Source organism: Siphateles boraxobius, unplaced genomic scaffold (assembly GCF_051911475.1).
Source record: "Siphateles boraxobius isolate OS27281-9 unplaced genomic scaffold, OSU_SipBor_1 127, whole genome shotgun sequence".
Taxonomy (NCBI): Eukaryota; Metazoa; Chordata; class Actinopteri; order Cypriniformes; family Leuciscidae; genus Siphateles; species Siphateles boraxobius.
This window is the reverse complement of record NW_027508730.1, coordinates 12,612-25,222: the sequence shown is the minus strand read 5'-3', so window position 1 is coordinate 25,222 and position 12,611 is coordinate 12,612.

Genomic DNA, 12,611 nt, shown 5'->3' with positions numbered 1-12,611 from the left:
CCACTTAAAAAATCAATTAATGTTTGGAACGAAGAGACTTCAGAAACACTGAAAGGGTGTTTTGAGCTGACTGATTTGGGTTTATTTTTCGAGGATTGCGGGAATGATCTTAATTTACTGACTGATGTAATAACTTCTTACATCTTATTCTGTGAGGACGTGGTAACTCCAACTAAACAAATAACAATACATTCAAACAATAACAATACATTCACATTCAGTGACACACTCCGGGTGAGGGAGCTACAGAAAGAATTTAGAAGGAAGGCTAAGATGGCGAAAATTCACTACAAGGACAAAGTAGAACAAAAATTAACCTCTGGGAATGCGGGGGTGGCATGGCAGGGGTTAAACACCATGATGGGGAGAACATCTAAACCTGCAGTGATCAACTGTCAAGACCCTCCCTCCTTTGCAGAGCAGTTAAACAACTTCTTCAGCAGGTTCGACAACTGTAGCACACCAGCCAGCTGGAATCCCCCCAGCCCCAGTCTATCCCACGAGGCTCTCATCATAGATGAGAAAGTAGTAGCATCTGTCCTAAGGCGAGTGAACCCACACAAAACCCCTGGCCCTGACAGGCTCAGAGGTAGAATGCTTAAAGATTGCTCCACCCAGCCAAGTGGGGTTTTCACCAAGCTCTTTCAGAGCCTCCTGGATTCAAGCTGTGTTCCTCACCAGTGGAAAGAATCAACCACCATCCCAATTCCTAAAAAGACACATGCCAAAGACCCCAAGGATTTCAGACCAGTTGCCCTGACATCGCTACTTTGCAAATGTATGGAAAGAGTGGTAGGTAACCACCTCTCCAGCTCTGTGACAGGAAGACTGGACCCATTCCAGTTCGCTTATAAAGCCAAACGTGGAGTCGAAGACGCAACCCTAACTCTCTTGGACACTGTGACCAGACAGCGGGACTCATCACACACCCACACAAGGATTCTATTTATGGACTTCTCCTCTGCTTTTAATACTGTACACATATACAAACTTCTGCGACATCTAGTCGAGCTTCAGGTCCACCCAAAACTGATTTTATGGATTAAGAATTTTCTACAGGACAGACCACAACAGGTGCGTGTGAACGGATTTAATTCTAGGAAACAGCTTTTAAACACTGGCCTCCCCCAAGGATGTGTTTTTTCTCCTGCTCTTTTTTCTGTTTACACAAACAATATATCCTGTAACAGGGATGGAATGTTTCTGTTTAAGTATGCTGATGATATGGCCTTGGTAGCCCACTTGACTGATACTAAGGCACTGTCTGATTACCATCAGACAGTTAATAATCTGGTCACAACGTTCCAAGAAATTTCCCTGGAGCTTAACATCGATAAAACCAAGGAGTTGTGCTGTCAGAGCAGGGAAACCAAAAGTACACAGCAAAGGTTTCAACCCCTCAGCATCAATGGTCAGCTAGTTGAACAAGTCAATGTTTTTAAATACCTTGGGACAGAGATGGACACATCTCTGTCTTTTTCACAGCACGCAGACACGGTGTATAAGAAAGCCCAGCAGCGCTTACACCTGCTGCGGAAACTTAGAGATTTTAGTGTGAGCAAGACCATTTTAACTAGGGTCTACCAGTCACTCGTTGAATCCATACTCACTTTCAATATCTCAGCCTGGTATAATGCCCTCACCGTCAAGCACAAAATCAAACTTGCACGTATAATAAATCAAGCCAGTAAGATAATAGGCTCCCCTCAAACTTCCTTAACAGAACTTCATACCCGGTTAGTACTGAGGAAAGCCACTACAATCACACAGGATCCCACCCACCCCCTTAACCAATCCTTTCAGTTAATGCCATCAGGTCGACGCTACAGAGTCCCACTTGCAAGGAAAAGCATATGCAAAAAATCTTTCATTCCCACGGCCATTACTATACTGAACAAACATAGATAAAACACATCACATTTTTTGTATTTTGCACATGTCTGTACAGCTAATGTGGCTAAATTGTCTTGAGTGTACCCATGTTCTTGTATGTGTTTTTATGTTATCTGAGCCGGTCTTGTCAAAGACAAATTTCTGTCACTTGTGACAGACAATAAAGTTTTCTTATCTTATCTTAGCAGGCCCTATCATTATGAGGAGCCTTGCACAAAGCATGAGGAGAGATTTAAAAAAGAATGGCTTTTAGATTTTTTGGATTTATTTACAACACAACATAATCCAAAGATACACAACAAAGGACAAAAAAGCACATTAGTAAATAGTGATCTAAAGACAGAGGCTTGAACAGTCACACACCTTTGTGTCATTCCTGAAACATAGTACATACCTGTCATTTCCAAGGCGTTTGATTTTTCATTTTACCATGTTCATGTACAGAGTCTCCTGTGAATGTTGAAGTAAGCAGGACTCATCAGTGGCATCAGGTCCTTGTAAAAAATAAAATAAAAAAATAAACACCTGTGAACATGCTGATATGTGGCTGCACGACTTTGGGCATACATTGTAGATTTTTCTGTTTAAATTTGCGATTTAATTATGTACACACACACACACACACACACACGCACACGCACACGCACACGCACACGCACACGCACAAAGAATGAGGAGAGATTTAAAAAAGAATGGCTTTTAGATTTTTTGGATTTATTTACAACACAACATAATCCAAAGATACACAACAAAGGACAAAAAAGCACATTAGTAAATAGTGATCTAAAGACAGAGGCTTGAACAGTCACACACCTTTGTGTCATTCCTGAAACATAGTACATACCTGTCATTTCCAAGGTGTTTGATTTTTCATTTTACCATGTTCATGTACAGAGTCTCCTGTGAATGTTGAAGTAAGCAGGACTCATCAGTGGCATCAGGTCCTTGTAAAAAATAAAATAAAAACATAAACACCTGTGAACATGCTGATATGTGGCTGCACGACTTTGGGCATACATTGTAGATTTTTTTGTTTAAATTTGCGATTTAATTATGTACACACACACACACACACACACACACACACACACACACACACACACACACACACACACACACACACACACACACACACACACACACACTCAGTGCTTAGAATAAGTGAACACACCAATGTTAAAGTTGACTAAAAAGAGAAATGAAAAAATCATCTTAATGCCTTAATTCAAAAAATGAGGAAAACTCCAAACTTTAAGGACACCAATTTTCTTTGTGAATGAATAATGTATCGCAAATAATTAAATGTTCTTCCTTAAAATACAGGGTGCATAAGTCTGGACACCTCTATGTTAAATCCCCATAGAGGCAGGAAGATTTTTATTTTTACAGGCCAGTTATTTAATGGATCCAGGATACTATGCCTCCTGATAAAGTTCCCTTGGCCTTTAGAATTAAAATAGCCCCACAATCATCACACACCCTTCACCATATAGACATGGTTTTATTTCAGTTAGCCTAATAGCTGGTTTGATTTGCACTGAGAGATGATCTTATGGAAAGTACCCCATGCTAATCTCTAGGTATGGTGAAGGGTGTGTGATTTTACTTCCCTTAAATCCTGATGTACTCGTTACATCATAAGAAGAATGGCATCTACGCTAATTTTAGTGTCTTTGTATATCCCGAGGTTTTCCCGCACCCTGCCGGACCCAGGCCGTTTCCAGATCTGACGAAGGACTTTCGCCTGGACCCGATGACAATGCAGTGCTGAAGTGCCAACTAGCCTCTCCCTATGGAGGATCCCTATACCACTCTACAGATAAAGCCTTGTGGAATTTTTCGGTTCGCGTACCTACCCAAAGTGATAAGATAAAATAAAATTCTGCATCAAAATGTATAGACAAGACAAGTAGTTTGCTTAGGCATGGTTTGTAAGGAATTACAAACCTGCGCACATATATTCAAACGCACATAACTATAGAATCAATTCTTAATGCGCATGTGAACGCCATCAGCGTCTATCACAGGTTCACGTTTAAAGTCTGTTTAGAGAGAACGGTGTCGTCTTAGCGGCCCCTAATTTAATAACAAATGATAATTTAGACGGAAGTGAATCAATCAAAACTAACTTTAGCTGGAAAAAACATTTTTCAAGAACCACTATGAAACCAAACCAATCTCTGTTACCTTAAATTATATGTTTATCTCTGTAAAGCTGCTTTGAAACAATCTACATTGTTAAAAGCGCTATATAAATGAGGATGACTTGACTTGACTTGATGATGTGGGGCGATTTTAATTCCAAATAATAATAACAATAGCCTATAGCATGCGGCCTATAAATCGTTAAAAATGAACACTTCAGTACACTAGAGAAAAATACATGGATATGTTACTTCAAATGTTTACATTCGTTACAAACTGTGTTTGTAACGAATGGACAATTATAATATTCACCATATTAGAGTAAACACTGATACTAGACTAACATCATGCTGTGCTTTATTATCAAACATAAAACATCATCGTGTCGTACATGACATCCATCCATCGATCCATCTTCTTCCGCTTATCCGGGGCCGGGTCGCGGGGGCAGCAGTCTAAGCCTTCCCTCTCCCTAGACACTTCCTCCAGCTCTTCGGAGGGGCACCGAGGCGTTCCCAGGCCAGCCGGGAGACATAGTCTCTCCAGCGTGTCCTAGGTCTTCCCTCACTCGTGAACAAAACCCCAAGATACTTAAACTCCTCCACTTGAGGAAGAGTTTGAAGTTTTGAAAAGCCCTCATTCACACCACACACCGGCTCTGACCTGCACTTCACACATTCACCATCACCTCCTGCACCCCCATTACTCCCCCCTCCTGCCATCCAACTTGAGCTTAAGGTCTGTGTGGAGGACGTGAGCCGAGTCTTAAAAAAAACAGAAGACTAGGAAAGCCTCAGGCCCAGACGGCATCTCATCTGCTTGTTTAAAAGCCTGCGCTGACCAACTGGCCTCGGTCTTCACGCAGATCTTCAATAGATCATTGGAGCAGTGTGAAGTTCCCTGCTGCTTCAAACGCTCCACTATCATTCCTGTCCCCAAAAAAACCCAAATCACTGGACTTAATGACTACAGACCTGTCGCTCTCACGTCTGTGGTCATGAAGTCGTTTGAAAGATTGGTGTTGGCCCACCTGAAGGACATCACTGGACCCCTGCTGGATCCCTTTCAGTTTGCTTAAAGAGCAAACAGGTCTGTGGATGATGCAGTCAACATGGGACTGCATTATATCCTGCAACATCTCGACAGACCAGGGACTTATGCAAGGATCCTCTTTGTGGACTTCAGTTCGGCCTTCAATACCATCATGCCTGGTCTTCTCACAGCCAAACTGACCCAGCTCTCCATACCATCCTCGATCTGTCAGTGGATCACCAGCTTCCTGACGAACCGGCAGCAGCGAGTGAGACTGGGGAAACACACATCCAGGACTCTCACCACCAGCACTGGTGCCCCCAAAGGGTGCGTTCTCTCCCCACTGCTCTTCTACCTGTACACTAATGACTGCACTTCTAAAGACCCCACTGTCAAGCTCCTGAAATTTGCCGACGACACCACTGTCATCGGTCTCATCCGAAACGGTGACGAGTCTGCTTACAGACTGGAGGTTGAACAGCTGGCTGTCTGGTGCAGTTATAACAACCTTGAGCTGAACACGCTCAAAACAGTTGAGATGATCGTGGACTTCAGGAGGAACAGCCCAGCACTCCCCCCACTCACCATCATGAACAGCACTGTGGAAGCAGTGGAGTCATTCAGGTTCCTGGGCACTTCCATCACTCAGGACCTGAAGTGGGACAATCACATTGACTCCATTGTGAAAAGAGCCCAGCAGAGACTGTACTTCCTTCGCCAGCTGAGGAATTTCAACTTGCCACAGGAGCTGCTGATTCAGTTCTACTCAGCCGTCATTGAGTCTGTCTTATGCACTTCCATCACTGTCTGGTTTGGTTCAGCTACCAAATCAGACATCAGGAGACTATAACGGACAGTCCGGACTGCGGAGAGGATTATTGGTGCCCCCCTGCCATCCCTCCAGGACCTGTACTCTTCAAGAGTGAGGAAGAGAGCAGGTAAAATCATCAAAGACTCCACTCACCCTAGACACCTCCTGTTTGAACTGTTACCGTCAAGATGGCGACTCAGTTCACTGGCCACAACAACATCTCGGCACAGGAACAGTTTCTTCCCACAGGCCATTTCCCTCCTGAACAGTTAACACTCCTCCCAAGGCATATGCCTTTAAGTGCAATACTCCCACTGTTTAGTGCAATATTCTACAACTCAGGTGATACTTATATGTAGATTTATTTATTTATAATATTCAAAAAACTGTAAATATGTTCAGAATCTGTAAATCTGAAAATTTCCATTATGACTAAACCCAACTGTGATACTTTTATTCTCATATATTTTTATTTTTATTTTTTATTCTTATAATTTGTAGTATTATTGTGATGCAGAGTCAGAGACAGTCGGATCCATTTGCAGTGGTTTATTCAGGATAGTCAAACAGGCAGAAATCAGAAAACAGCATAGACAATGTAGCAGGCAGTCCAAGAGCATAAACGATACCAGGCAGAGATCAGGGCGGGCGGCAATATCCAAAATCCAAACGATAACAGGCAAAGGTCAAGGCAGGCAGCAGACAAGGAGACGGGAGTCGATAAACAGTCACAGGTCAATACACAGGGAATCAAAAGACAGAAGATAACCGCTTGGTAATGTTAGCCGGGGCAGAACAAGACTTCGCAAAGTGTGTGAGTCAGAAGGCAGTTTATATAGAGGAGAGAAGTGGGAACACCTGTGCAGATAATTAGACCTAGGTACGGGGCTTGTGGGAAATGCAGTTCAATACTCTGGTGAAGGTGTTCTAGGATGAGCGGAGAGAGCCACAGAGGTGCGATCTATGACAATTATGTTTCTTGTTGTATTTGTATATGTCCACTGGAGGCCTCAGTACCAAAACAAATTCCTTTTGTGTGCAAGCACACTTGGCAATAAAGCTCTTTCTGATTCTGATTCTGATTCTGATATTGGATGCTGTACGTAACTTTTACAATACAATATTATTAAGTGTGATTCATATGAAATATTATTTGTGTGATCAAGCGTTTTAACCCTCTGGGGTCTAAGGTGTTTTCTGGGCCCTGGAGGTGTTCTGACATGCTCTGACATTTATGCTTTTTTCTGATACTTGTGACATTTCCATGGCTAAAGTCTGATTACACTGTATTCAGCACAAACACTGCTACAATAATATGTCAGTAGCATGTATGTAAAAGTTTGTAGTTTTGAGATAATGACGTTTATGGGTGGTTTGTGAAAAAAATAAAAAAAATTGTCACTGAAATAAGGTCATGAAACCCATACTAAGTATTTGTTCACAAGACTTTTGAAAATTGTATCACATAGCCTAGAATATTTGCTTCAAAACTATGTGAAAATCATCCTGATTACGCTTTCAGATAAGTCAATAAAGTCTTGTATGACTTTGTATGACGTGTTTTGTGAGAACGACACCTGAGAAAGACAAAGACCCTCCCCTAATGGCCCTATTAGGTGCTATCAGGCCCTATCATTAGGAGCCTTGCACAAAGAATGAGATTTTAAAAAGAATGGCTTTTAGATTGTTTGGATTTATTTACAACACAACGTAATCCAAAGATACACAACAAAGATTTTTCACTTAACCATGTTCATGTACAAAGTCTCCTGTCGATGTTGAAGTCAGCAGGACTCATCAGTGGCATCTGGTCCCTGTAAAAAAAATAAAAATAAACACATTTGAACATGCTGATATCAAGAGAAACTATAGGGCTGCACGATTTTGGGAATACATTTTAGATTTTTCTGGTTCAAATTGTTATTAAATATATATAAAAACACCAAGTTTGCTGTGCATTGTTATAGCCTATGTGTAGGGCTGCGTAAAATAATAACAGATAGATAGCAGGCAGCCTATATATCGTTAAAAAGTACACTTCAGTAACACTACACTAGACAAAAATATATGGATAATCATGTTACTTCAAACATTTCCATTCGTTATGAAATGAGATTGGAGAAAAACTTGAAGCCTAATGTTTGGCGTGTTTTGCTTTTCAAAACCACAGTGCGTGCAGAGAACGTTTACTGAAGCGATCGAGCCGCTCCAAACTATGAAACACTATTCTTACCATATTATGAAACATTATTCGTACCATATTATACATATCTACGTGTGAGCAGATATACACAAACACAGTATTTAACAGTAAACACGGGTCTAAACATTATAATATTCACCATTGAAGAATAAGCCTACTTTATATCATGCTGTGTTTAATTATCGAAGATAAAAACATTCTTGTGTGTACATGTATATTCATTTAGCATTAGGCTTCATGCACTCCAATCTCATTTCATAACATTTTAGTCTAGCACCAGTTTAACTAGTAGCTACAATATAAAGTATATACAACCATAAGACGTTTATTATGTGTCTTACCTTAAAAATCGTTCTCATAATCATAAGTCACGATTCTTTGTTTAGAGGTGATGGGGGCGGTAACAGCTTTGCGTTCCTCCGTGTGGATCATTTGAATTTGAACAGCACGCGCGCGTGTGGGCGTGGTCACATTAGAGTCAATGAGCTCGGGCTGAAGAAACTGTACATGTTGTTGCTTTCATACGAATTACTTAGAGAATATTTGTTTTTGGTATGATTTACATCATTTAAAAATGGAGACTTAAAGCTTTGTAAAGAAATAACTCTCACGTGTGGGTGGCAAGTATTTGCTGAGTTACAAATCATTATATGTTGCGTTTCAGAATGAACTTCACATTGAGGGAGACGACAGAACGCGTATCATGTTTATTTTCTTTATTTTATGAAAAACACAACATTTAGTTTTTATTATTAGTGTACACAAATAAAAGTAGACATTTAACAGTTTTGAATGATGTATAACACTTGCCTGTGTCACAAAAATCAACATAGTTATTTGAGTCTCTTTTGCACTGATAAGAAAAAAAGTGAGCTGGTATCGCCGGCGATACCGTCGACCCCAGGGGGTTAACGGATAAATTCAAATCGCTTGTCTGCTGGGCCTTTCACTTTTAAATGCATGTTATATATTTAATCATTAGATCCACAGACCTGCTATTTAAAACTTGACTGAAGAAGTGGGAAAATCTGTTGTGACAGTAATTTCCCCAATATTACACAAACTCGTGTATTTATCACGAGTTTGAATCCAGTTATTCATTAGTCAGCAACGTATTGATGCTTTTCTGTTTTATCATGAATAACGTGACACTTCCATAATGCGTTGTTCCCATAACGTAAGCGCTGTTTCTCTGGCATTGTCAAAGGCTCATAAAAATGTGTCTTGGCTTGATACACAGTCCAATGGTCTAACGAAATGCAAATTTTAAAAATATTTTACTGAAGCAATATTCTGGATCTTATAGCCTTACACTTCCTATTTGAGCCAATGCAGATGAACGAGCAAAGTTATTTCAGGGCAAGACCACTCTGATTGTAAAGCCTAACGTGATTGGTTGTAGCGAACGTGCTACGATTGGTCAGCTCAATGTGGCCATTATCTGATTGGCTTAGGTAAAGGGTGGGTGGAGTCCACTTATTTGTGGATTTGTCTGCAGATCGACTTTCAACTGGAATGCTAAGTTTATGCAACAATAACACTAACTAAGATAATTCATAAACATTTCTTACCTTACATCTTTCTTGTCTTCAAATCACTTTCTTCTACTTCTGATGTAAATCCAATGTAAGCTCACAGCGTGTCTTCCAAACTCGATGAAAAGCAGAGGACTGATGAAGTTTGGTGCTTTGTTTTTGAGGTAATAAGCGCGTTCGCGCTCCTTCGTGGAGATTTGCATATCAATCTCTTTTGCGGGCGTGGGCGCGGTCAAATTAAAAATAATGAGCAAGCGTTTGAGAAACTGCACATCTTGTTGGTTTTATACAAATTACTTAAACAGAGAATTTTTTTTTAGTTTTGAATCAGATCATTTAAAAGTACACACATTTTCTTTATTTTACAAAAGCACAATGTTTCGTTTCGATTGTAAGTGGGCACATAAAAAAATAGACATTTAAGAGTTTATTTTTTCATATTTCTTAAGTCTGTATGACCAGAAATGATCGAGTATTTTAAGTCTATTTTTCTGCTATGTGAAAAAATCGACCCCAGGGGGTTAAAATCGCATGTGTTGAACTACTGTAGAGTAAACTGTTGAATTGTTGATAGTGTAAAGACGCTAGACAGTATAGTATAGTTTTGATTTAGCTGTAAATCACATTTTATTTTGTACAGTTAACAGGGGAGCTCCAGTAAGCACACATTCGTCAAGTCAATTCATCTTTATTTATATTGCACTTTTTACAATAAAGATTGTTTCAAAGCAGCTTTACAGTGATAACAGGAAAACAATGCAACAAAGTTTGTTTTCAGAATATAATAGTGTCATAATCCAGCTTAAGTAAGTTCAGTGAGTTTCTTTTTTGTTGTAAAAAAGTTAGTTAATTTATATATATAGCCGCTCTGGAGAAAACCATGATGTCATCGTCCAGCTCAGTTCAGTTCTCATACTGTATAATGGTGTCAATGCAGGCAGATCAATAATTATTGTTGAATATTAATTTAAATGGTACATTTTATGTCCCCAACTAAGCAAGCCAAAAGCCAATGGCGATAAAGGTGAAAAAGGCGTCAGTGGCAAGGAACCAAAACTCCATCAGTGACAGAATGGAGAAAAAACCCTTGGGAGAACCCAGACTCAGTTGCTCAGATCTCCTCTGGCCAGCGAACAAACAGTGTATGATTATGATTCAGGCATTACAGGTCAGAAGTCAAATTGGATTGGAACAATTAGAATATTATCCAGTTCCATCTGGTTGAAGATCAGAGTCAAGCCAGTATGGAGACAAGTTTGTTGAGGAACAGTGCTTCTAAAAAGTGGATTTACATAAACCATATACATCTTATAGATGCTTATTTTAAATGTTTATTTACATCTGACAGGAAAGTCTTGGATAAGTATTCCAGATGAGCACGTCACAACATGAAATAGACATCCGAGTGATGTATGTGTGCTATAATGTGGAATTCACAGTTGTCAACACTGTTTACATTAGATAAATGAGCTGTAAGTAAGGTAAATAAACAAATCTATAAAGTAGCTAAACAAAAGTTATCTATTTGTCCATTAGTACTGTTAATACATTGAGGAACATTTATTTTGGATAAAATGTGAGTTAACACATCTGCAACAACTTCAACATGTAAATGTAGTTTATATATATAAAATATAAGAACTTAAATCAACTCTAAATGTATTGGTTATACTACAATAACAAAATAAAGGGGCACTTGATTCTTCAACAAGACCACCAAATGAGCAAGTTTCATCAATATCAAGATATTTAGAGATAGATTAACCCTCTGAGACCTAAGGGTATTTTTACAATAAATTTTTCGTCTGGTGTTATTCACTAAAAAAGCTTGTAAAACATCAACACTTTTGTGCACAGACAATTGACACACATCTTTTTTTTCAGGACAAATTGAACTTTCAGCTTATTTGTGTTTCATTGATGTCACCTGAATGTAAAATAAGTTATGGGACCACAAAGACAAATGAAAAAATAAATCGGAAATTGAATCACTCAAATATTTATTGAAATCACACACAAATAAATAAAAGCTAAGCAATTTTCCTCTGGAAAACAGTTTGTTCAAGTCTTTGGAGTCCTGGAGCACAGGAATGAACATTATAACTTGAACAGAACAAAAAATATTTACATTTTTCCAAAGGAAGTCCAGGCGTTTTGGGCCTCATGAAAATCACTGATGCCAAGCCTCAAAACAGTTCCTATCAGGAATCACACAGAGGGCCACATCACAGGCTTTGCATTTCCAGGGGGTGGCCTGTTTCACCTGCCTTGTCTGTTTGCAGTTCACACATTGCCTTCTACCATATGTGGCCTTCTTGCTTGCTTCAGTTTGTTCCGATGTTTGGACGGGTACATGGTTACTTTGTTGCTGGGTGGGAGGAACAGCAACTGTAACACCACAGAGTTGGGCTGACAGCTCCTCCAGAAAAGCCCTGTGGGTCATGGGCTGTTGCTGCTTCTCTGCACAAACTTCCTTGTGAAGTAAAAAACTGTTGGTCGCAGCAATGTCCAAAAAATGGAAAAACAGTGTCCTGTACCATCTCATTGTTTTATGGTGAACTGAGTAGTATTGGATGAGTTGATCAGAAAGATCAACACCTCCCATATTCTTGTTGTATTCAGTGACCGGGGTTGGGCATGGAATGGATTTGGTGTTCCAGCCTCCATCTGGAGTTCTTACCTTTCTCTGAACTGTGTTGCCAGAGAAGGCCGGGTGAATTGTGGAGCAGACAGAGACTTCCCGAGTGTCCATCCACTTTACAAAAACCAGAGGGCCGTCACGGATCCACCTGATGGTACCCCTAGGATCCTTTTTGTTCATGGCATTTGTTGTTGTGCGGGGGCATCCTCGTCTGTTGTCCCTGTAGGTGCCACATGCTCCAAAGTTCATGCTGTACAGATCCATGAATAGCTTTGGACTTGTGTAGAAGTTGTCTACATACAAATTGTAGCCACTCCCTAGGGATGATTTCTTCATGAGGGACATAACCGA